Source organism: Alosa alosa, chromosome 2 (assembly GCF_017589495.1).
Source record: "Alosa alosa isolate M-15738 ecotype Scorff River chromosome 2, AALO_Geno_1.1, whole genome shotgun sequence".
In the NCBI taxonomy this organism is placed as follows: Eukaryota; Metazoa; Chordata; class Actinopteri; order Clupeiformes; family Clupeidae; genus Alosa; species Alosa alosa.
The window spans coordinates 28,732,878-28,758,564 of NC_063190.1; the positions used below are offsets into that span (position 1 = coordinate 28,732,878).

Consider the following 25,687-nt stretch of genomic DNA (forward strand, 5'->3'; position numbering starts at 1 on the left):
TGAATATATGTTGTAGTATGTGATTCCTACAGTGTAAAAAAATATACTAACGTCTTAGAAACGTTGTAAAATTATTGAAATAGATTAAGAAAGCCACCGCTATGGCGATTTCAATGGTTAGATTGATTTGTTTAGATCCAGTGAAATTGCTGCCTTGGCAACGCTACGTCATGGCTTCGGGACTCTATTCCGGTGTGATATTGACCTAAAGTGTGTTGAAGCATGATACCGAGTGTGAACGTATGTCTCATAGCCCATCTCGGCTTGTCCCCTGCACTCCGAAATCTGGCGCTAGTTAGCCGATGCTACCAACAGGGTTTTCCTTGAGTGGGTGCTTCAAGGAGAGAAACTGGGATGAGGGGAAAGACAAGTTCTGCCAAGCTGTGTGGTTACAGCAATAAGAAAATACCCCTCTACCAGTGGAGTATACCATGGATTCCAGGAGGCAGAAGACGCTTCCAGGATCATCTAGTTACCAATTACTAAAATTTTTTACTTTGTTGATATTATTTGTATTGCAATGTGAAAGGGTAATACAAATATTGTTCATACTCATTTGAAATAACAACAATATAAAATCAACACATTTTGTTTGTTTTCATTCCAAACTACAATATTTATTTATAGACAAGCAACAAAGACGTAGACCACACATAGAACATGGAATAAACACAAAAGGAAAAACAAACTATGTACATTATAAATAAAAAATACAAAGAAAACTGTACTCTAAAAGAACAAAAGAAATGTCACTACAAGTCAGAGTTGCTTGAACCGTGACAGTCTTTGGGCCACCAACTCAGACAGGTCTGGCCTCGGCACTGGTGCTATGTTTTGCAGCAACCTTCTTGGGCGAGGAGGAGGACGGGGCCAAGGTTCCAGGCTTTTCTCCTCCCTCAACTTCAAGACGTCCTCCATCAGGTCTTTTCGAAAGTCCTGAGAGGTGGGCTCATACACTGGCTTAGCCACCCACTGCTGTGTCGTCTTTGTGTACATGTCCTTGTACTGCGGTTTTCCTATCCCACAGACAAAAGTAAAAATAAGTTGTTGATTATGTAGGCTACTATAACTATGTTTAGCTATATGTGCCATGGTAAAATAAGTCCGAAATCAAGTTAGTTATTCTACTATTTACTGTACCCTCAAGCGTTGTTTTTTGTTCCCTTCCAATATTGATATTGTGATCTATGATGGCCAACTCTGTGCGGGCTCTCATCGAGTCGTATATAAAGAGAAGTCGCTTTGGTGCGTACCTCAGGTGCGTACGTTATGAAAGACTTCAAGAGATCCTGCAAAATATGTCCAATTGAAAATATATCAATCAATATCAGTCATGTAAAGTGATAATAGCTGGTGTTGAAAAGTTTAGATGTATCAGGAATGCTGACAGTCTTATGCTGTCTGAGGTTACAAATAACAACAGTGTAACTAGATAATAAACAGCTGTTCGCTTCCTCTTTTTTAATAACAAAGATAATGCAATTCTAAGAAACTCATTTCAAAGACTGTGAAGGCATACCAGTGTGCTTGAACAAAGCCATCTGTCTCAGGTCACGCAGGAGGGTTTTTTCCTCAACCAACTCTGTGAGAGCATGGAAAGCTGGGGAGTCATGTTCCAGCCATGTTGTAGCCTTTTGGAAAAACAAACATGTCTGTGATTTTGAAAAAAAAAAAGGAATTGTGTATATTTGAAAGTCAACTAAAATCTGATGAATAACAATGCTTGCCAGGGCTATCACACCACGCATCACCACACATTTCCAGTTTTTGCCCTGAAGCAGAAAGTTGAGAAATCCTCTCCAGAATTTTTTGTTGATGTCCCTTGTATGCATGATTTATCATAGGGATGAGGTATTTGGATTGAATGGCGTAAAACTGAGTCTTGCCTGGTAGCTGCAGGTTGATTAGTTCTGCCCATTCTTTAATGTCCAAGTAGGTGGCTCTGGTGAAAAATGTTGCAGCACATGTCAAGATGTTGTTGCGGCCCATATTTCTTTGGTCGGTGCATGATGCCCATTCCCCGGTATGTCCCTTCAAACACGTCCAGTGTATTCTGATCTGGCTGGCACGTGTGGCTACTCGTTTTTACTCAATGGCCACACCACACTGAGCGCATGTTCTAAAAAGCTCCATCAGCTTGGCCTCATCGACTAGCCACTTTCTTCCTGCCCATCCAGAGCTGGAGACAGAGCCAGAGCTCGGGCCAAATCCATTTCCCCAAAGCTAATGCTCATATCTCTCACAGATGTGTCTGAAGCATCTGTAGCACCTTCCTCTACATCTTCCTGTTGATCAAAGGACAGATGAATAATGTCATTGTTGGAAAAGATTACACATTTACTTCTAAATGGAGCATCAGTGTAGCACATTATCACCAGGTGGAGGTGGCCCAGTACAGTCAATCAGCCATCCTTTCCTGCAGCCATGGTCAGCGCTGTTCCAGACCCGCTTGTCAGACTGGGAGTAAGAAGTGGCGAAGGCATGGGATGGGGAGTAGGGGGTGTATCTGTGTAAAGATGTGTGTGTGTGTGTGTGTGTGCAGGTGGGGTGAAGGCATGGGATGGGGAGTAGGGGGTGTATGTGTGTAAAGATGTGTGTGTGTGTGTGTGTGTGTGTGTGTGCAGGTGGGGTGAAGGCATGGGATGGGGAGTAGGGGGTGTATGTGTGTAAAGATGTGTGTGTGTGTGTGTGTGTGTGTGCAGGTGGGGTGAAGGCATGGGATGGGGAGTAGGGGGTGTATGTGTGTAAAGATGTGTGTGTGTGTGTGTGCAGGTGGGGTGAAGGCATGGGATGGGGAGTAGGGGGTGTATGTGTGTAAAGATGTGTGTGTGTGTGTGTGTGTGTGCAGGTGGGGTGAAGGCATGGGATGGGGAGTAGGGGGTGTATGTGTGTAAAGATGTGTGTGTGTGTGTGTGTGTGTGTGTGCAGGTGGGGTGAAGGCATGGGATGGGGAGTAGGGGGTGTATGTGTGTAAAGATGTGTGTGTGTGTGTGTGTGTGTGTGTATGTATATGTGTAGAGTTCATAGTCTGTTTGCAGGTGGGGTGAAGGGATACAAAGAGCGTCTCATTGAAGTTATCTTCTGGGGGAGTTGTTATTCCAGCAGAGGCCTTGGCCAAGGATAAGGGGAGCCAAAAAGTAGATACTATTCTAGACTATTCTATGGTCCATGTGAACTCCGGCTGACTGTCAACACAATACATGGCTTACCTGTGGGTATTGCCATGATGCGGGTCGTGGAGTGTATTGTCCAGATGATGATGGCCTAGTTCGTGTCCTTACTGAGGGCTGTTGTGTCACACCACTGGCTTCCTTCGAGGGACTCAACAATGATGAGGGTGTTTCAGTCCTTTCCTTCAAATTGATAAAAAAAATTACACATTGATACTTCAATGGTGACCAAGGTGTTACAAACATTACAGTGATATGTGAACATTGGCTGACTGTCAACACAATACGTGACTTACCTGTGGGTATTGCCATGATGCAGGTCGTGCAGTGTATTGTCCAGATGATGATGGCCTAGTTTGTGGCCTTACTGATGGCTGTTTGGGGCTTGAAATTGTAAAACTGAGGCCAGTGGACCAATCAGACCTCCTGTGTTGCAGTTGTTTATGGGTTTTTTTAGGCATGGACTGGGGGGCAGCAGCCATTTCAGAGGGATACATTGCTGGGTCCTCAGAGGCACTGGCCTAAGAAAATACATACACACAAAATAAGTTTATTTATTCATTGGTTTATAAGACACTCAGATGCACACAGCAGCACATCTGTTTTGCAATCAATCCACAGTGGCCCCACTCTGTTCATTGACCTTCACTTGCTACTTTTAGGTACCTACCTACTCTAACTACCTGGAAAGTTCTAACACTTCAAACTATGAGGAATGGATGCAAATCCAATTGTTTCTGTAAATCTGGGGTGAGCCGGTACATGCATGCGTGTGTGTGTGTGTGTGTGTGTATATGTGTGTGTGTGTGTGTGTGTGTGTGTGTGTGTGTGTGTGTGTGAGTGTGTTTTAAGGACATATGATCTGGATGACCTGTCGAGGAATATCTGTGTGTGTGTGTGTGTGTGTGTGTGTGTGACACACTCAGCTAAAAGGCTACAATAAGGAAGTTAAGGAATGTCACATTTAACATATAAGTGAAGTCTCATAATTATTATATAATACATTATTAATATGCTACCACATGCAGAAAGAGAGGGGGGTAATTGGTTGAATGAATAATTTGATATTTTGAAAAGAAAACATACAGAAGTCTGCTTCTTCTACAGGTGAAAACCCTTACAGTAATCAAGGATAAACAGAATAAATGAACCAATAGTATTTCTGTTTTGTGTGACTGGGGTAGCACTAAGCACTAAGCAGCTTAAATTTACACCATCAATACCGCCACAAAGATGGAAAAACAACTATGCATACAAAGCACCTACATCCAGAATCAACACATTTTACAATAGATCTACGTCAACTACAATCAACATCAAAAACACAAATATTGTGTGTGTGTGTGTGTTCTCCATATGAGTCAGGTGCCATCCCTCCTTCTTAAACATCAATGTCTCTCTCACACACACTTCTCCAGCAGGCAGGCTGCACCCCACGCGACTCGCCATGTCTAGCTGAATTGGCCTGAGTGTGAATGCAGCATTACTACTGATAACGACCAGACAGATAATATTAACGACCAGACTTACACTCAGGCTCTATTACACATGCACACACACACACACACACACACACACACACACACACACACACACACACTCTCTCTCCCTCTCTCTCACAAACTCACACACTCTCCCTCTCTCTCTCTCACACACACACTGCAGAAATTGTATTCACAAGAAAACGTCCACACACTTGCCGTTGTGAACATGTCTACACACACACACACACACACAAATGTGTGCGCACACTCACAGTCACACGTATGCATGCATGCACACACTTATTCACTCACACACAGGCATGTGTGCACGCGCGCGCGCGCGCACACACACACACACACACACACACACACACACACACACACACACACACACACACACACACCTACACACACACACACACACACACACACACACACACACACACACACCTACAGTGGCAGAAACAGGAACAATGAACTTCAATTTGCTTCATTTTATATACTTAAATGTGCTAATGAAGATAATCAAAAATGTTATAATTTGTTTTGATTACAGTATAATTAAAATTATATCATCATGTTTTTTTAGAGCGTGTGTACACAAATCATAATAAGCAATGAGAAATCATGGAACACACCCTGACATACTCAAAAGATGACCATGGCAACCTAGCCAAAGTTAGCAAACACACCCATGAGTAAAACCAACTGGCCCATACACACAACAAACAGAACGGGACAGACAGGACTGACGCCAAATACAAACACGCAAACTAGCGATATTAATATAACAAGTAATAACACTCATAAAATGCCCCACCTCCCCCCAGATACACACACATACACACAAGCATGCACACACACACACGCACATTGCAATTTTAGCCTTTGTGGCTTTCTCGTTCTAGGTTAACTTAGGACCCATCGCTTACTGGTCTAACAGTGAAATCTTCCATAAACTGTTGCTGCTAATTGAATTTACAGAAACACATAACCTGAACTTAGACAAAGCCATACCCGACAATAGTCATGGAAATGTAAAACGGATGTTATCCTGTTTTAAAACATGAAGGTCTCAAAGTTCTAAATTCGGTTATCAGAACTGATGCTTTACTATTTAATTTCTTTAAAATACAATAAGGATTGTGTGTAATACATTACAAATTAATTAATTTGGCAAGAGGTCAACGACATGTGCGTGATGGCATTTTGCAAAGTGTGTGTGTGTGTGTGTGTGTGTGTGTAAGAGAGAGAGAGAGAGATACCAGTCAATCAGCCATCCTTTCCTGCAGCCATGGTCAGCGCTGTTCCAGACCCGCTTGTCAGACTGGGAGTAAGAAGCTGCGAAGGCATGGGATGGGGAGTAGGGGGTGTATGTGTGTAAAGATGTGTGTGTGTGTGTGTGTGTGTGTGCAGGTGGGGTGAAGGCATGGGATGGGGAGTAGGGGGGTGTATGTGTGTAAAGATGTGTGTGTGTGTGTGTGTGTGGGCAGGTGGGGTGAAGGCATGGGATGGGGAGTAGGGGGTGTATGTGTGTAAAGATGTGTGTGTGTGTGTGTGTGTGTGCAGGTGGGGTGAAGGCATGGGATGGGGAGTAGGGGGTGTACGTGTGTAAAGATGTGTGTGTGTGTGTGTGTGTGTGTGTATGTATATGTGTAGAGTTCATAGTCTGTTTGCAGGTGGGGTGAAGGGATACAAAGAGCGTCTCATTGCAGTTATCTTCTGGGGGAGTTGTTATTCCAGCAGAGGCCTTGGCCAAGGATAAGGGGAGCCAAAAAGTAGATACTATTCTAGATTATTCTATGGTCCATGTGAACTCCGGCTGACTGTCAACACAATACATGGCTTACCTGTGGGTATTGCCATGATGCAGGTATTGTCCAGATGATGATGGCCTAGTTCGTGGCCTTACTGAGGGCTGTTGTGTCACACCACTGGCTTCCCTCGAGGGACTCAACAATGAATAGGGTCTTTCAGTTCTTTCCTTCAAATTGATAAAAAAAATTACACATTGATACTTCAATGGTGACCAAGGTGTTACAAACATTTCAGTGAATGTGAACATTGGCTGACTGTCAACCCAATACGTGACTTACCTGTGGGTATTGCCATGATGAAGGTTGTGCAGTGTATTGTCCAGATGATGATGGCCTAGTTTGTGGCCTTACTGATGGCTGTTTGGGGCTTGAAATTGTAAAACTGAGGCCAGTGGACCAACCAGACAACCAGTTTTTTTAGGCATGGACTGGGGGGCAGCAGCCATTTCAGAGGGATACATTGCTGGGTCCTCAGAGGCACTGGCCTAAGAATATACACACAAAATAAGTTTATTTATTCATTGGTTTATAGGACACTCAGATGCACACAGCAGCACATCTGTTTTGCAATCAATCCAAAGTGGCCCCACTCTGTTATTTTTTAAATGTATTTGTCATGTCTTGATGTCACGGGCACGCTGGTGACTACGCCGCTCCATCCGGCCTCTTTTGTCTTTTTGTTATGTGTCTTGTTTGTGGAGCGCTTTGGGTTGCACTCTGTGCATGTTAAATGTGCTTTAAAAATAAAACTGACTTGACTTGACTTTGTGTAGGCTCTTGATCATTGTTATTTGTTCTGCTGGCCTTGTCACTGTTCAGTATTTGTGGACAGCATAGTGACTCAGTCCTTATCTGTGTAGATATATATTTTGTAGGTTATTTGTATCTCCTTCTGTTTCCTGTGTTACCTACAGTAGCCTACCTAGGGACTACGGATGAAAATGAGCTCTGGCATGTTTACATTTCATATTTTATACTGATGTTCATGAATGTGCACTGTGCTTAAATCTTATGACTGTGGGTACATGCATTACTAAAACATGTTATTGTTTCTTGTCTTCGCATGTGTTGGAATTCAGTTTACCTCAACTATTTTCCAGCCCTATCGGTGTTTATATAATTTAGCCCATGTTGTTTGGCTGTATTGGCTTTGTAAGTTGTTTAGTTTCAAATGAATAACAGATTGAGCTTTCCTCACTTTGCTCTTCATGTAATTCAGGTCACTCAGTTCTGTAATTGGTTGTAGTTGCTCTCTGTGGGCTGCTGTTGCTGTGAGCAGTAGACATTGTGTTCTGGACCAGTGTCCTAAGTAATGAGACCTGCTGGGTTGGACCCAGTCCTTAGGAGACCAGCTGTCCCGGGCCCAGAGTTGCGCTGACTGACTGGGCCACACAGGAGTCAGTGCCCTCTGACCTCTGACCTGCAACATTGAGAATGTAGAGGGTCAACAGTGTGCAAGGAAGCCTAAGATAATGACTTGACTACCGTGTGTACTGGGGTGAACCCATGGGCAGACTGGCCATCTGGCATACCGGGCATTTTCCCGGTGGGCCGACGCACCTTTTGGGCCGATAGAATAGGCTATGGGCTATATAGAATTGAATCATTTTGGCCAACGATCGGCCCAAAGGAAGGGCAATCAGCGGCCCATTGGTTACATTTCCATATTGACACTCGACTGATCCAATAACAGCTCACGTCAGGCACCCCTCGCATTTGGTGCAGAACCAGGATTCTGTGAGCGCTTCAAAAGTTAATCGAAGTTGCCTACACGAAATTTCGGCGGGTGCCGGTAGTGCCAATAGTGCAAAAGTAACACCAATGTAGAAGCTTCAAAAATACAATATTGCAAGTAGGCTAGCATATGTCAGCAACATGTTGAAGTTTGTTGAGTTTGAACGAGGATGTAAGCAAGCATACAGAGCAGAGGGACAGTGAGCAGGTGGTGGAGTTTAGTTGAGGCTACGTGATAAGAACTCAGTGGTGGAGCAGATAGGCTATGTGTGACATGCCATGCTGACGATGATGATTATGATGACTTATTAATTGCGATATTGTAATGATATGGTAATGATAACATAGTAAGGCCGTGCTGTGATTATAATAACAAATAGCCCAACTTAAATGTTCTAAATGAATGATTTGCAAACCCGGACAGCAAAAGAGTGTGAAATCGATGTTAATTGTTGGTCAGATATTGATCAGTTTCCGTCAGGCGCCCAAAATTCAACATCGATGGAATGAGTGGTGGTTGGTCTCTCAAAGTAGAGTGTCGAAAAGGTTCTATCTTGGAAGGGTTATCATGGTAAAGATGGGCTAAAAGACTGTAGACTGACGGAAATGTAGGCTACAAAACATCAAGTCATATTCATCATGCACAAGCCAACTAAGCTATATATACAACCTATACGATAGGCTACTGGAAGACATTAAAGATAATTAGTTAATGTAGCTATACTGTTCCAAAATGTAGGCTACCAGTAATGTAGGTAGGTAGTATTAACCTGACACGAAATTCATCTGGCGAGAGTCAGGTTAAGGTAGTATAGCCTACAGGAATAAAATATTTACAGTATCAGCCCTGTTTATTTCGTGTTGTTTCAGTTGTCCTACAGTGATTAATGTCTACGACCATCTGGGTAATTTAGTCAGTTTTATAGTTTAAATGTAGCCTATTGAATAATTTGAAATGATACTTTGAATTCAAGCAGAAACTCTTCTTTAATAATTGCTTGTATAGCCTACTTGAATATGGAGAGTATGTGCTCCATGGCTACCTCTGATCAGTCAGAGTGATAGCCAATGAGGCTTTGCCATAGCATTAAATGTCGAGACAAGTAGTTGGAGCTTGGTAAGACAAGCCCCTTGAGCCCCTGGTAAAACAAGCCCTGGTGTTTTACGGTTTGTTAAATGAAAAATCTAAATGTAGTTCACTGGTGTTATACGGATTAGGGATACATCTAAATATTTCAGGTAATCTTTTCTGCTGTTTCTGCAGACATATAGATGTACATGGGGGATTAGTATTATTCGATAATCAATGGAAGTGAGGGTAATGGTGACTAACCTGACTCCGCCAGATGGATGCTTCGCATTTGCTCTGCATGTCCATCTGGGAACTTTCCGTTGGAGAACTTTTGGGAAGGGGCGGAAATACTGGTTAGCTGATTGGATAAACCATCTGTCTATCACCACCTATGTTGGTTGTCGACGGGCCAAATCAACCAATTAGATGAACAAAGTGTTCTTCTAATGCCTTCGTTTAACATACAATTAAGTTAGGCAACGTAACATTAACATTTTTTAACTTACCATTTGTATGTGACATGAACCTAATCAACGACAATTCCCATCAAGTTTTCACGGTAGCTACACTTCTGAAAAAAGTATATTCCTCCATTATGAACTGGAATCGGCCGTGGAGGATGTCTGTGTCGTTCATTCCTCCCAGCTGCATGGCTGATTACTCATAGCTTCACAGCTTCCCCAGGAATACTTTCTAATTTGAATAAAACTTGCGCGATAGCTATGCTCATCTCATCTGTGGATGCCGTCAAGTTGTTTGTTGCGTCACACCTAAACCCACCTCAAAACCAACGCTGATTGGCCGTTCATTTGGTGAACTGCTCTAAATTTTCTCTATCGGAAAGATGCCAGACTGATCTGCGAATGGAAACCTGAAGCTCACGAGATCAGGATGGTCTCACGAGGCTAAATGGTGACAGGTTTCAGCATAATAAAATGTATTTGCTATCATAGTATAAATATCAGCCCAATGTTATCCCTACCCATAGCCAGCTGCTTCTTGATAGCTGACTTACATATCTGCAAAGCTCTCTGTGATAGGCAGAATTGGCGTGAGTTTCTTGTGTCCAGCATGAATAGGTCACACACAAATGGGCCAATAAGTTAGCCAAGTCTGGATTGAAAACATCTTTATATTTGCATACAGCCAGGCTCTACAGACAAGTGTGCAAAAGATGTGTAAAAGTTGCTGTGCAATCGTTTGTCATGACTTTCCTCCATGCAAAAGCCTTGTTTTCATACCTTCAGTATGAATAGCTCACACACAGTTTTATGAACGAACACACATTTGTTCATACTGGACATGCACGTAATGGTGCAGTGCCAGCTGTACAGCTAAACTTTCTGATTGCCAACCCCAGTGACCTCTGTGAAGCCAGTTAGGACTACAGCCTCGTTTATACGAACAACCATTTGATATGGCCTATAAAATGTTCATGTTTAATATACAAAGCAGCTTAAAACTCTACTGACCCAGTTTAGACATTTTGCAGAGCACCGTCTGTCTGCATGTGGGTCATTTGAGTTGAACAAAGTAAACTTTTTGTGCAGCTAGACATGCAAACCTTTAGTGTTTATTTCACAAAAATGCCAAACATACTTTAAGTTAGGCACTGAATGTGGATTTTTGTCGTTCTGAATACTTCTATAAGGTCGAATTAGGTCATATTTTCGTATGTAGGCCAAAAACATGACGAAGAGTGTCCTGGGCTGAACCCGACGACCGGAAATAACTTGTCGATTTTTTTTCATCCAATAGGGGGCTCTAGAAGTCCATCTGAGTTCTCCATTTCAACCCGGAAGCCTCCTTGCGTGTATGCTATATTTGTATATTTTTAAATTAATCATAAAAGAAACGATTGGACGGAGTATTTAGCATGGAATCTTACTTTACTTTTTAGTTTCATAAGAACTGCAGATTGAAACTCGGTCAATGCACGCCCGAAACACCGAATCAAACTCACTTTAGTCGAATCCCAAAATGGACCTTTCTGATATCGCGTTATTAAAATAAAATGGCTTCCCCCACCCTACCTAATTTGCAAGCATGTCGCTGGTCAGCTAGCATGTAGCAGAGGCCTTCACAACCAAAAAGAATAATGCATTTTTTAGTATTTTATAATTACAAATTTGTTTAATTAGGCTTACATTTATGTTGTCTTGAAATCAACGGGTTTGATAGTCGGAGCGATGTTTGTGGTCTAACGTTAATGTGCAATAGAGGTTCTGTCTTAAATATCCACGACGGGCATTTGGCAAATAATGGAGATTAAAGATGGATGCATGGAGGATGTCTGATTATTCTTCCCAGTTCCACCGTCTAGACGAACACACACGCACACACACCTGTCAATGTCTAGACACAAGAGGGCGGGGGTGGGGGGGCGTCGGCGCAAACGGGCAGGGGGTAGCTAGGGTCTCTCTCGCGACTGCAAGGCTTCACAGTCCGAACGTGCAAGCCGAGCGCCAATTGGCAAGCACGCGGTGTCCGTCTTTCCTGCTCTGATTGGATATCTCTCGTACCCCCCTCGCATCTCTTTTCAATTCCGAGGTCAACTCAGGACGTATGAGAAATAAATAAAGCGAAATATAAATGCGTAGACGAAGTGAGTGGGGGACTCACGAACAAGCCTGCTGCCTGTCGCGAAGAGACTTGTTTGGGTCAATCGCCGTCCAACCAAAAATCTGAGAGAATTGATAGACGTTGATTCCAACCAATGAGAAGTGACAGCGAGTGACAGATATGTTGGTGCCTCCCTTTTACTTAATACAGAATGCAAGCACTGAGTACAGGTTTACATCTGTACTGGTTTAGTGAAAGATTTAGGCTGCAAGACAATACACTTACATGTCTCCATAGCGAAATTGTATGTTGATTTTAAAAAAGTAAAACTTAAAAAACATGTTCGGGTGTCAGCGGGTGGCTTCAACCCTATTTCTTCTCACCTTTATACACTTCCTGGTTGCAGAGGGCGATTGCATGCTAAAAGCTAACTATGTTTGATTGACAGATCACCCAGTCCAGTTTGCGCTCCCACGACACAACTCTGCGAAGCCCAGACGACACAAAAGGCGTGTCTGAAAAAACATCTGGACCAATAGTGGAAAAAAGAAGGCGGAGTCGGCTGATTCGCCGAAAAGGGGGAGAGATCGCACGGCAGAGAGGTCTTTTCGGGTTTTGGGTTGGGAAAGTTAGGATGCACCACACGCCTATTTGATTGAAACACAGAGCGAAGGCAAAGATGGGTTTACTGTGAACAAACAGAAGGAATTGGGGGTTCGGAGAGGACATTATTTGTGCTGTTGACAAAATTAAAAATAAAGACAAGGAACAAGGAACTGCGAAGAAAATAAATTAGGCCACAAATTAAGCTAGTCCTTGTCTTTTTGTTTTTTTGTTTTTTTTATTTTTTTGGAACGCAACCCGAAGACAGAGGAGAAACTACCAACTAGCCTACAGCCTCCAGTCCCCAGGAGAGAGAAAGAAAGACAGTATAGGCTACTGGCTACAGACACTGAAAAGAAAGGACCCTTACATCGCCGTGGCCCGCAAGATAGACAGCAAGAGGCGACAAAGGGGAAAGGAATCCCCCAACTCCGAACAAGCAGGTAGGACGACAGATTGCCTCCAAAATATTTCACTAGCCAGCCCCAGTGGATGTTCACCCAAGCGGCATGGGCTCTGCTTCTGCCCCGTACCTGCCACCAACCTCGGTTTAATGTCTTATGTCTTTCTTGGCACTACCTCCGGCTCTACTGGACAATTCCACGTTTGTTGCTGGGTCGAAATAACCCACGTTTGCGAAACTTTGCGTAAAACACGACATACAAGCGACATTTTACAGACGCACATGGTCAGCTATCGCTCCCAGACTTTATATTTTTATCCGATAATATAATATTGTCGTCTCCTCCCATTTGCATTTCCAGCGAAAGATTTCGTGAATTTAAAAGCGTTAAACTTTATTTTGAAGGTTGGTTCTTGTGAATTTAGAAAGAGTCCATTAGCGTGTAGGCTACTGTAATCGTAGGCTATATTGGGTTATTAGAAAATAATGGACGAGGAAGGAGGACATGGAGATTCATTTCGGAGAGAGGGCTAGCCTGTTTCGGCAGTGACGGGTCGGGTCGGCCGTTTTGAGGCGAGAGAAGACCTGAGGTGACATTCGGAGGGAGGGGAGAGGGAGGGAGAGGCAGAGCGAGCAATGCACGCGCTATGCTATGTCTTAGTCTGGTTACTAGAAGATCGCAATTTCAATATAATGGAATTGCGTAATTTTTGTGAATGAAGATTAGCTTATGATATTGGGTGACGGCGTGTAGCCAGTCTCTGTTTTTTTGTTGTTGTTTTTTGTGCGGAGCCGTTCGGCTTTGATGGTCCTCAGCGTGCACAGACAGCCAACTGCCAAACACAATGTCCCCTCAATATTTAATATCTGCCACAATAACGACCACACGTAGCAGACCTAGCCCTGACCAAAAAAACCAATCAGGCCTGTTGGAATTATATCTTGACTCCTTATCTCTCAGTTGTGTGTGCTTGCGCCGAACCAGCTACTTTTGGCTGTTAGGTTGCCACATGGATTTTCACAGATAGTTTGGTTGTTATACCAAACTGAGACATAATTTTCCTGGGCCTGATAACTGTTCATGTATAGGCCTACCTATTACCTTATGGCCTATTAGTTGCATAGAGTGCTATTGTGTTCACTGGAATAGCCCATAGGCCTAGACTCGGGAAGTATTTTCTTATCTCAATATTTAGAATAGAATATTTCAAACAACCTAATGACAAAGGAGGCTACTTATTTGTTTTCACATTATAACCCATATTTTTTTCTTTCTAAAAAGCTTTACATGGAATTTCTGTCAGCCGAAGTGAACGTTCTTGGCTGTCTTTTGATTGTAATTTATTCGGATGGCCTATCACACTAAACATTTCCTGTGCAGCCCACATAGATCCATCAGCTTAGCCTATTTCAAGTTCTGAAACACATGCAAACTAACTAAGAGTGTGGCCTTTTCCCGAAAGACGACCATTACCAGGATACTCAGTTAACATTTTTGCTTTATTGTCTTGTGCCTGGTCATTTTATTTGGGATGAATAGCGAGCAGGCTAATCAGGTTTAAGGACATGCTTGAGTCGATGCCAGTGCAGAGGCACCATGTAGACCCAGCGTGGCCTACTGCTTGGGCATGTTGCTCTCTCTGGACACTGCGAGCTGAGGGGTCAGGTATGGAAGAGACTCGGTGCCCTGATTCCACCATGCCTCTGAGCTCTCGCAGTGTCCTATAGTTTAGCTGATTCGGTTTGAATCAGAGGACGAGTCGCTTATTATCAGAGCCCATCCATCGGTATTAGACGGTGCACGTGGCTCAAAATCTTGGACAAGGAATATGATCGGGTCGAGAGGCCACACTTCGCACACCCTGCGGGCGCTCGCGAGTGGCGAGCATCAGGAGCAGATCCGTGCCAAAGCCTGCATTGGAGCGCGCTTGCTCGGATTACCGACCCGACAGAAACAAAAGTAGGTTATGACGATCGGGTCATTTATTATGGATTTCAAATGTGAGGAAGGCATGATGAAGTGGGCGAGAGGGAGACAGACCAAGAACGGCTCACAGAGCACACAAACTCTCTCCTGAACTATCCAGGTATATCCTACCTGAGCCTTTGAAATAAATTAATAAACGCATAGAGTTGTTGAAGCAATGTCCTCTGGAATAGTGTGTCTGTCCCCTTTTCTCTGTCGCTCCCCGCCAGCTGTCACTACCTGACTGTTAACCAGGAATGCAGACTTCCTGTTAAACATCGAATCCACGAGTTTTTTTTATTTTTTATTTCATTTCGTTTCTATCCTCCACAGCAGTGTGATCTTACTCTGTCTTGCACGCTTTTATTCGTCGATTGTGGACAGGGCACGCTAGTGTACATTGAAAGGTGTAGCCTAGAACAGGCCTTATATATATATAGTCAGTCAGCCCTGCCAATGAATGGTAGCTCACAATACAAATTCATCTTTTGACAATTTCTAACCGTTTATTGATAAGTTATTAATTTGTTGTGGACGATTACTAGCCTATGCCCCATTGCTCTCAAGTTGTTAAAGGGGTTGCACCTGGCTTCAAATTGTATTTTTTCTTACTGGGAACATTATGCCAACCTGCATAATAGTACGTTTAATGGTAAATTGTCATTACAAAACATCCCTCTGAAAAGTTTAAGAACCGTTCTGTGAAACAAGTCAGAGTCTGTCTGCACTCGTTGTTTTAGCCTAAGATGGGCTATTTATTGTGTTATGCTGAACCTAAAGTTTTCGGGGAAATGGCTAAAAGAACAACTAGCCTAACATCTGCCTCTTATGAAATATAATTTTCAGCTAATGGACGTCGATACACGCACCTACAGAACAACCTGCAGCACTATGCTGTTTTGGACCCCTGCACCCTTCTCTGTACACACACAGAGACACAGAAATGCACACAATTAGGTTATATAATATATAAATCTCAGGACGTTTTATTCAGGAGACAGAGAGAATCTCCACGCTCCCTCCCGCTTTCTCCAGCTTTCTATTGCGCACTCAGTTTCTGAAAATCTCTCTCTCTCTCTTACACACACACACACACACTTCGCAAAATGCCATCACGCACATGTCGTTGACCTCTTGCCAAATTAATTAATTTGTAATGTATTACACGCAATCCTTTGTCTTTTAAAGAAATTAAATAGTAAAGCATCAGTTCTGACAACCGAATTTAGAACTTTGAGACCTAACATCCGTTTTACATTTCCATGACTATTGTCGGGTATGGCTTTGTCTAAGTTCAGTTTATGTGTTTCTGTAAATTCAATTAGCAGCAACAGTTTATGGAAGATTTCACTGTTAGACCAGTAAGCGATGGGTCCTAAGTTAACCTAGAACGAGAAAGCCAGAAAGGCTAAAATTGCAATGTAATTGCAATGCAATAACGAATGCATATCGCCCAGGCCCCATACCGACCGTTTCTCAACACAGGACGAATTGCGTTACCCCATTGGAAGAGAGTAGCCTTGGCGATGTATGTGCCGATATTGACACAGCTCTGATATCCAACCGGATGCGTTGGCCGAATCTGCTTTACATCTTTGACCGATTCTCTTACTTTCAGAGTGACTTAAGAAGCCGTAATGAGTTTCGGTATGACTAGGGTAGCCTACTGCATAGCTTATTGCGCGCTCTCAAGTGTGCATGTGGTGTTATATTGTTGTCAAATTATAAAATGGAACTTAGCATATGTGTTTTATTTTACTGTCTGTCAGACAAACAGACCCGTGTGCATGTGTATTTTATTTTCTTGTGTGTGTGTGAGAGAGGGAGACATTGAGTGAGAATGAGAGAGAGCGTTTGTGTGAGAGGGAGGGCACTCTCCGTGTGCTCGGTGTGTGTGTGTGTGTGTGTGCGCGTGCGTGTGTATGTGCATGCTTGTGTGTATGTGTGTGTATCTGGGGGGAGGTGGGGCATTTTATGAGTGTTATTACTTGTTATATTAATATCGCTAGTTTGCGTGTTTGTATTTGGCGTCAGTCCTGTCTGTTCCGTTCTGTTTGTTGTGTGTATGGGCCAGTTGTTTTTACTCATGAGTGTGTTTGCTAACTTTGGCTAGGTTGCCATGGTCATCTTTTGAATATGTCAGGGTGTGTTCCATGATTTCTCATTGCTTATTACAATTTGTGTACACACGCTCTAAAAAAACATGATGATATAATTTTAATTATACTGTAATCAAAACAAATTATAACATTTTTGATTATCTTCATTAGCACATTTAAGTATATAAAATGAAGCAAATTGAAGTTCATTGTTCCTGTTTCTGCCACTGTAGGTGTGTGTGTGTGTGTGTGTGTGTGCGTGCGCGCGTGCACACATGCCTGTGTGTGAGTGAATAAGTGTGTGCATGCATGCATACGTGTGACTGTGAGTGTGCACACACATTTGTGTGTGTGTGTGTGTAGACATGTTCACAACGGCAAGTGTGTGGACGTTTTCTTGTGGATGCGATTTCCGCAGTGTGTGTGTGTGAGAGAGAGAGGGAGAGTGTGTGTGTGTGTGTGTGTGAGAGAGAGGGAGAGTGTGTGTGTGTGTGTGTGTGTGCGCACATGTCTAATAGAGCCTGAGTGTAAGTCTGGTCGTTAATATTATCTGTCTGGTCGTTATCAGTAGTAATGCTGCATTCACACTTAGGCCAATTTAGCTAGACATGGCGAGTCGCGTGGGGTGCAGCCTGCCTGCTGGAGAAGTGTGTGTGAGAGAGACATTGATGTTTAAGAAAGAGGGATGGCACCTGACGCACATGGAGAACACACACACACACACACACACACACACACACACCCACAATATTTGTGTTTTTGGTGTTGATTTTAGTTGACGTAGATCTATTGTAAAATGTGTTGATTCTGGATGTAGGTGCTTTGTATGCATAGTTGTTTTTCCATCTTTGTGGTGGTATTGATGGTGTAAATCTAAGCTGCTTAGTGCTACCCCAGTCACACACACACACACACACACACACACACACACAAAACAGAAATACTATTGGTTCATTTATTCTGTTTATCCTTGATGTAAGGGTGTGTAGAAGAAGCAGACTTCTGTATGTTTTCTTCAAAATATCAAATTATTCACTCAACCAATTACCCCCCCCCCCTCTCTCTCTTTCTGCATGTGGTAGCATATTAATAATGTATTATATAATAATTATGAGACTTCACTTATATGTTAAATGTGACATTCCTTAACTTCCTTATCGTCTGGTAGTCTTTTAGCTGAGTGTGTCACACACACACACACACACACACACACACACACACACACACACACACAGATATTCATCGACAGGTCATCCAAATCACATGTCCTTAAAACACACACACACACACACGCATGCATGTACCGGCTCACCCCAGATTTACAGAAACAATTGGATTTGCAAAATCTATAGAACCTGGCTGGAAACAAAACTGTAGGCGTGCTAACGAGCGCGCACACACACACACACACACACACACACACTCTAAGGAGCACACACAGGAGCACATGGCGATTTGTTCGAGATTAAATACATTTTGCAACTTTTTATTGGAATGTACCATGGTCCAAATCTGTGTGTGTGTGTGTGTCATAAATGAAAGACATTAAAATAGTGCAGCGTGTTGGGAAATTTTGTGTGTAATTCAGAACGAATTGTCTAATCCTGCACTGCATGTTCACTACTGGGTACACGGGTTAATCAGCAAAGTTGAGTTTGAATATCAACAAACACATTGGTGTGTGTAAAGGTGTTTGTGCATGTGCAGACAAAGACAATACATTTTTTTTCAAGAATTTGGAAAGTGGAAAGTGAAAGCTGTACTATAGTCTGTATAGTCTAATTGTGTGTGTGTGTTTGTGTGTGTAAATGTGTAGTTGTGTGTGTATGTTTGTGTACGTGAGCGAGAGAGAGACAGGGAAGGATGACCTGTTTATTGTTTTGGGTTTGGTATCACTCTAGTCAGAGCAGTTTTTCGGCAGAGGACGCGTGGTTTCAGTGTGTGTGTGTGTGTGTGTGTGATTATGCAATATGCACTAGCGTGTGTTTTTGTGGTGTGCCTGTGGCGTGTATTGGTGTGTGTTTGTATGAGGAGTCTGCCGGTGTGTGTGGTGTGTGTTTATCAACTGTAGGTGTATTCTGGTGTGTGGTGAATATTTTGCGAACACATTTCTGAGACCACACAAACACACACACACACACACACAGATACACAGATACACATACACATTCATTTAACATTTAAATCACAGAGCTTATTGTATATATTCTTTTGATATGAAGCAGTATCTGTGTTTGAATTATCTGAGTTTGCGTAATGCATAACTCAGATAGTGCATATGCTGTACACATCTCTATAGGCTGTACACATCTCTATAGAATGTACTCATCTCTATCTCTAAACACTGTACACATCTCCACACACCTGTATAGGCTGTACACATCTCTACACATCTCTATAGGCAGAACACATCTCTACACACCTCTACACATCTCTATAGGCAAAACATATCTCTACACATCTCTATAGGCAAAACACATCTCTACACATCTCTACACATCTCTACACATCTCTATAGGCAAAACACATCTCTACACATCTCTATAGGCAGAACACATATCTACACATCTCTATAGGCTGTACACATCTCTATAGGCTGTACACATCTCCACACACATTTATACGCTGTACACATTTGTATAGGCTGTACACATCTCTATACGCTGTACACATCTCTATATGCTGTACACATCTCTATAGGCTGTACACATCTCTATGCGCTGTACACATCTGTACACACCTCTACACATCTATACGCTGTACAAAATCCTACACATCGCTATATGCTGTACACATCTCTATACGCTGTACACATCTCTATGTGCTGTACACATCTCTACACATATCCTCTCTATACGCTGTACACATTTGTATAGGCTGTACACATCTCGACACATCTCTGTACACTGAACACATCTCTGTACACTGAACACATCTCTATACACTGAACACATCTCTACACATCACTATAAGCTGTACACTGTTTTGAAAACTAAAATAGGGAATTGTTTTTAACCAAATATGTACACTATTAATTTTAAACGAATTAAACAAATAAAAAATCTAGATGTAACAAAACTCACAAACAAGCAGAAAAATAACAAAGAATTCCGAAGTGCAGTAAGCATTGCAAAAGCTAAAAAGAAAATTCCCACCAATTTTACGCACCGGAAACAGCTGTTTCAATCGGCTGCTGTGCTGCTGGTGTTTTGCCAAAAAATTGAAGACAACGCGATCACCTGTGAGAGACGAGTGATAGGCCCTAATAACTTGAGGAGTTCAATATGGAAGCACTTCGGGGTTTGGGTATATCAAACTATGGAGAAGGACAAAGCGGTATGCAAACTGTGCAGTCGTGAGTTCTATGTAGGCGAAATTTGTTTGACATTTCTAATTGTAAACGCAGCCACGTTGAAGCCTGTAGTAATGTTTTTCACTGATGTTATGGCAGTCCACTCTGCTTATTGTTTTTCGAGAATGTTGCACTCCTGTTTGTCATTGTGCACGAAACTTCACGCCAAGAAATCATCAGAAATATTGCTGGCTTGTGCATCTTCAAGCGCCCCCTTTACGTTCGTCCTGATGCCTGTTAGTTGTTCGTGGATTGGCCTATATTTGGCGTTGAAAATTGAAACGTCTTTAGACATGAAAAATCGATTTTACAATCGATTCAATGAACAATTATGTCTCAAGAATCGAACAGGATTTTTTCACAAAAGTGACAGCCCTACTGTATACTGTGTGTGTGTGTGTGTGTGTATGAGACTGCAAAGCATTAAGGTTTACTGTGTCGAGGTCATTATGGACACTGGGCTACTTGCACAGTCTCGCTCAGTGTGTGTGTGACGGAGAGAGAGCGAGAGAGACTGCACAGCATAAAGGTTTACTAGGACTTGCTTGGTGTGCGTGCGTGCGTGCGTGCGTGCGTGCATTAGGCTCTGCCCAGGGGTTATCGATGGATATTGGAGTTTTAGATAACACAATGCACAATGTGTGTGTGTGTGTGTGTGTGTGCAATAGGCTTGGCACAGGAGTTATCGATGAAGATCGGAGTTTCAGCTAGCACAGTGTGTGATGGATATTGCTTAACATCAACCTCTATGGGCGTCATCCAAGGGAAAAGAGGTGTTCTTTCCCTACGGCACCAAACTGCAGGATTAAACTTAAGAAGATGAAACCAACCTGATGGGTATTGGGAGTCTTTGGTGACGTGACGATGGGGAGAAATTAAATGTTACCTTCGCTGGGCTCTCAAATGCTCCAGCAGGTTTGGAATCAGCATGGCCTGGACAAAGAAGTGCACGGGGCAGAGGAGTGCACGGGGCAGAGGAGTGCACGGGGTAGAGAGTGCACGATGTAGAGGAGTGCACAGGGTAGAGAGTGCACAGGAGTGTGACGATATGGAGTTGCACAAGTGTAAAAGGTTTAGGGGACGGGCGGTTTATTTACGGATAGTACAAAACAACTGGCCGACATGATGAGGGACATTCCATGATCAAGCAAGAGTTTGTGAAGAGGGAAACAAGTGAAAACTTTGACTCCAATCCGATAGAACACCTTTAAGGTATTTGAAAGGCAGGTAGGGCAGCAAATAGCTAAGCCAAGCGTTAACTTCCTTGAAGGCGAGTACTCTGTTGAGGTTTAAAACTATTGGATCTTCCAGAGCCACTCTGGATCTGCCATAACCAATCGCTAACGTTTGGTCGTGACGCATGTCTGGCTCAAACTAGCGCACAACCTCAACGTCATCATTCTCGCAGGAGAAAACCCGCGAATATACTGCAGACCCAGACGACTTACTGAGGGGAAATTAAAATTGAGTGGAAGTTCGTAGGAGGGCGGAGTCAGGCTAGCAAAGAGCAGCTGAAAAAATAAACTGTGGATGGGATGAAAAAATAAACGGATCTCAGAAATGTTTTTGTTGTACTGGGTTATTCATGTCCAGCCTGGATTTTCAATATAGTAAATCTAGACTGTTACTTCTGAATTTTATAATTGTTCAGTTTTTCAGTTACTTTAAGGTGGTGAGATTTTGCATCATTTGACATTGAAGTTATATTGCAACTGATGTGTTGTTAATTATCTAAAATGATTGCCTTGTCTATAGAGCTCTATCTCTAAAGCTTTAAAATAGAGATATTAATATCTCTATTTTACGCCACTTACAAACAAAGCTTTTAATTTCTCTATTTTACAGACAAAGATTTTAATTTTGCATTTATTTCATATACTGGCAAAGCTTTTAATTTGTTTATTTTAGTTCATGCAGGCAAAGCTTTTCACTTCTCTTTTGTTTCCTATTCAGACAAAGCTTTTATTTTCTACGGACAAACATGTCTGTGTTTTATTTCACATGCAGTCAGATTTTCATTTTGGGTGGTTCCTGTAATTCCATCAAATTCAGTGTGTGCCTGTGGATGGGAGAGCAGCATACACAGATGTGTGTGTGTCTGTGTACCAGCGTGAGACAGCTGTACACACTCAGGTGTGTGTGTGTGTGTGTACACAAGCATGGGAGAACAGTACACACTCAGGTATGTGTGTGTGTGTGTGTATGTGTGTGTGTGTGTACTTGCACATACTTGCTGATGGGAGACCAGCACACACTCAGGTGTGTGTGTGTGTGTGTGTGTGTACCAGGGCGTCCCTGCAGATGAGGCCTCATCTTTGGGACTAAGCGATGCTCAGGATTTTAATCTCAGGGATTGAGCGATTGTGGACATCACCCTGCCATTGTGTTTGGGGTGACCCAGTCTGGATGTGTCTGCCATTGAGTTCTTCTGTGTGTGCGTGTGTGTGTGTGCGTGTGTGTGTGTGTGTGTACCAGTGTGTACCAGTCTGGAGACGTCTGGTCTACCGCTGTTCCTCTGAGTTGCTCACGCTGTGTCTGCCGCTCACCGAGTCCCTGCCAACACGCTTGGGCAGAGGTGTGCGTGCCACAGGGGCATGTGCATACGGTGGAGCCCAGCGTCCTGCGTGTGTGAATGCCTTACCGGTGTACTTAATTGTTGTATATTGTCTAAAATGATTGGCTATATGTCCTGCGTGTGTACTTATTTGTTGTATATTGTCTAAAATGATTGGCTTTGGTTATGGAACTAATGTGTCCTGCATGTGTGAATTCGTAAACATGAGGTGGTATACTTAATTGTTGTATATTGTCTGAAATTATTGGCTTGGCTATGGAACTAATGTGTCCTGCATGTGTGAATTCGTAAACATGAGGTGGTATACTTAATTGTTGTATATTGTCTAAAATTATTGGCTTGGCTATGGAATTAATGTATCCTGCATGTGTGAATTCGTAAACATGAAGTGGTATACTTAATTGTTGTATATTGTTTATTGTTGTATATTGTATTATTGGTTTGGCTATGAAGCTAGATGTGTCCTGCACATGTGAATGCGTTAACGGTGTACTTAATTGTTGTATATTGTCTAAAATGATTGGCTTGGCTATGAAGCTATATGTGTCCTACATGCGGGCATGAAGGCGTCGCTCTCTTAGGGTGGCCAATGGGGAGGACCGACTCTCTGGGCGTGGCCGAAGCCCATCCAGACCACTAATTGTGCATTTCTTCGTTGTTTAACAGGTTGCCAAGGCAACAGGGCCGTGAGGCAGCGGCGCGTCCTGAGAGGGGGGGTTGGTGCCGATGTGAGCCCCGGAGCCCCCACACGCCCCGACGCTGAGACCCCACGATCACCCACCGTCTCGCTGGGGCTCCACACTCACACACTATCACCCGCCGCCACCACCACACACACATGTGCATCTAACAGGTGAGTGCTGAAGACACTTCCTATGGGCGTGTGTGTGTGTCTGTGTGCCTTTGTGGTCCACTGCTGTGTCGGTTAGGATGTGTGTGTGTGTGTGTTTGTGTGTGTGTGAGTTTGCTGGCCGTCATCTCCTCCAGCGCTCTGCAGAGTGCACAAGTGTGTGGGCCTGATCTCTCTCACGTAACCAATACAACCTTCCTTTGGAACACGGTGGCAGGTTATATTGGCTGGGTATTTACTTTTTATAATATATATTTATAAATATAATATAATATATATTTACTTCGGACTTGTTACCGGAGGGTTGTCGGTTCGAACCCCGACCAGTAGGCCACGGCTGAAGTGCCCTTGAGCAAGGCACCTAGCCCTGCTACCTGAGCACCGCTGTTGTTGCAGGCAGCTCACTGCGCCGGGTTTAGTGTGTGCTTCACCTCACTGTGTGTTCACTGTGTGCTGAGTGTGTTTCACTAATTCACGGATTGGGATAAATGCAGAGACCAAATTTCCCTCATGGGATCAAAAGAGTATACTTATACTTATACTTATACTTATAAAGGAAGTATATGTGTACCTCTCTCTTTCTCCTCTCTCTCGGTCTCACACACACACACAAACATTTATCTATATTTCTATTTATGCATACAGTACACTCACAAATACAAGTGCATATATACATGCAGATACAGACACACAAATCCACACACACATGTATCCATCTAGGGGTCTGTGTATCATGTGAACTTTACGTGATATTCCCTAAAGGAAGTAGATTATTAAGTAGATTATTAAGGAAGTATACTATGTATACATCTGGGTATTTACTGTTTATAAAGGAAGTGTCTGTGTATCTCTCTCTTTCTCTCTCTCTCTCTGTCTCTCACTCTCTCTCTCTCTCTCTCTCTCTCTCTCTCCTCTCTCTCACTATCTCTCTCTCCCTCTCTCTCACTATCTCTTTCTCTGCCTCTTTCTCATAAGATATGTGTGAGTCTCATTCTCATTCTGAATGGATATGAATGTATGTTTCACTATGGTTTGGTAGCTTCCTGCACATATTTCTATGTGTGTCTGTATCTGCATGTATGTATTTGTGAGTGTATGCATAAATATAAATATAGATAAATGTGTGTGTGTGTGTGTGTGTGTGTGGTTATGTGTGTGTTGTCGTTCAGGCTCAGAAGCCGTGTGTTTGCACAGAGCTTATCACCAGAGCTTCCTCTTTCAGTAGAAATGTGTACACAGGGCTCTACACTAACATTTTTTTCAGGAGCACTTGTGCGCCCAAGTTAAAAAATTTAGGAGCACAGACAAAAATTTGGGCGCAGTCAGTTCTGTACTTAACTTACACATAATCTAACATTATACTGCAGCTAACAGTTAAACATGCCAGTGCACCAATTGAGAATATTAAGAATGACTGACAACATTTAGGCTACAGGAAACAGGATTTTAAAGATCAGTGCAGAAAATTTTATTTTCAGTCTGTTCTATTTTCCTACATTTTGTTAATGTAAAATAATATAATACATTGCCATATTTGCATTTAGCCTGTATATCAAGTGTCCTGCCAAATGTAGGCTAATTTATTTATTTGTGAATCCATCTATAGCTAATCCAAATATGCCCATGGTGACCTATCTGACTGCATACTGCCTAATACTACTACTAAAACAGTCAATTTTCTCTTCCACAAAACCCAACGTAGGCTAATCAAGGATATATGTTTTATACTTTTAGTTTTTATTTGAAATATCTGCATTGATGGGGGCAGTAGGCAAACGTTAGGCCTACTTTCGTTTTGCACTTCAGCTTGTATTCGATGTAAACAAACAAGCATGCGTGGAAGCCTGGAGTTGTCAGTAGCGTTCTACCTTTGAATAAAATGGGATATAATAGCCTATTACGGGAGGCTACTTTTGTGCCGGTTCGCTACAGCTATATTTTGCATATTGCAGCAAATACGTCAACTGGGCTAAAAGGCATGTTAGGTTACCTTTCCTTCT

General features: G+C 42.7%; 1 protein-coding gene and 2 long non-coding RNA genes across 4 annotated transcripts in view; 1 reads left to right on the forward strand and 2 right to left on the reverse strand.

Moving 5' to 3' along the window:
- Positions 1-605: 605 nt before the first annotated feature.
- On the reverse strand, positions 606-1,720 carry LOC125285986. Its single transcript, XR_007192109.1, has 3 exons — positions 1,520-1,720; positions 1,141-1,289; positions 606-1,016 (listed from the first exon to the last, which is right to left on the reverse strand). It is a non-coding gene; the product is annotated as an uncharacterized LOC125285986 (long non-coding RNA).
- An 8-nt stretch (positions 1,721-1,728) lies between these two features.
- LOC125285979 lies at positions 1,729-9,580 on the reverse strand. Of its 2 annotated transcripts, XR_007192105.1 has the most exons (7): positions 9,539-9,580; positions 7,670-7,891; positions 6,751-6,956; positions 6,505-6,638; positions 3,467-3,691; positions 3,210-3,353; positions 1,729-2,285 (listed from the first exon to the last, which is right to left on the reverse strand). It is a non-coding gene; the product is annotated as an uncharacterized LOC125285979 (long non-coding RNA). The 2 variants fall into 2 exon arrangements; XR_007192104.1 differs by lacking the exon at positions 9,539-9,580 and having other exon boundaries at positions 7,670-8,027.
- Positions 9,581-11,710: 2,130 nt separating this feature from the next.
- The window catches only part of zbtb20 (zinc finger and BTB domain containing 20), a 67,718-nt gene continuing 53,741 nt past the window's right edge, over positions 11,711-25,687 (forward strand). The window contains exons 1-3 of the mRNA XM_048230603.1: positions 11,711-12,021; positions 12,288-12,885; positions 23,504-23,690. The gene's annotated coding sequence lies outside the window, so the exon portion shown is untranslated. The remainder of the gene's footprint in view (positions 12,022-12,287; positions 12,886-23,503; positions 23,691-25,687) is intronic.